Genomic DNA, 1101 nt, shown 5'->3' on the forward strand with positions numbered 1-1101 from the left:
CCTTTTTCCAAGGAAGGGCTGAGTGGGGTGTCCTGCCCTCTTCCCCCCTCCTCGCTGCCTCTCTAACCCACCCACAAAAAAAAAAATCCATCTCTGAGGCCTCAGCGCTGGCACCCAGGCACCAGCAGCCCCAGCTAGGTGGCACTTGCAACTCATCCATAACCCCCTCTCCCCCCATGATTTTTCCCCCTTTAGAAACCCAGACCCAAGTCCTGCCCTTCCCCTACCTGAGTGCTCCTGGCCACAGGGTTACCCAGCAGTGACAGCCCCCTGCTGGACCCCTTCCCTGACCTGCAGCCTTCCCAGGGGAGGCAGGACCCTCCTGGGGTCCCTCCAATCCCTCTGGTCCCCAGGAGCTCCACGGGGATGTACCCCTGAGCAGGGGAGGCCACCGCACCGCTATGGAGACATGGGAAACTACTCAATTAGGAATCTTTTGCCAAGATGCTTATAAAATACAGCTCCTTCAATTTGGTTTGCCTACTTTTTTTTTTCTTTTGGGTGCAGTGGGATCCTTTTGAAATCACTCAGATGCTGAGGACAGCAGCTGCTCACTGCAAAACAGCATCAAGCTCAGGGCAGAGAAGTGGTGATGGGACTGTCACCCTCAAAGCATCCTTTCAGCCCGTTACCGTCCTGGCAGCCCCACGGCGCTGGGGTCCCAGCTCCAAACCCCTCATCCACTGCTGTTTCCAGACCATCTTAAAACACCCCAGCCCTGTTCTGCTGCCAGGTGGGATCTGCTTGGAAAGACCCCGCCGAAGCAGGGAGGATGATCGCTCCCATCTCCCTGTCTTCTGGCTTTGGGGAGCTGGCACCCTGCCACCGCCCAAGGCAGAGCTCGGAGCAATCTGCACAGGGGGTATGCATTCCCTTTGGGAAATGGATCTGTTTCCTGGGTCCTGAAAACAAAAGAAAACTCAACAAAAAAACCAGGCCAGATGGCAGCTTTGGTTAAGGCTGATGATACGGGAAACAGGGACAAGCGTGAGGACTGCGTGGAAGAAGCTGGGGCTCGGCTTGGAAACATCTCTGCTGGCTGCAGCCCATGGGCAAGCCCTGGGGACGGCCATGGGGACAAGGCAGGGCTGGCTTGGCTCC

This window comes from Apaloderma vittatum, unplaced genomic scaffold, assembly GCF_000703405.1.
Source record: "Apaloderma vittatum isolate BGI_N311 unplaced genomic scaffold, ASM70340v1 scaffold17687, whole genome shotgun sequence".
Classification (NCBI taxonomy): Eukaryota; Metazoa; Chordata; class Aves; order Trogoniformes; family Trogonidae; genus Apaloderma; species Apaloderma vittatum.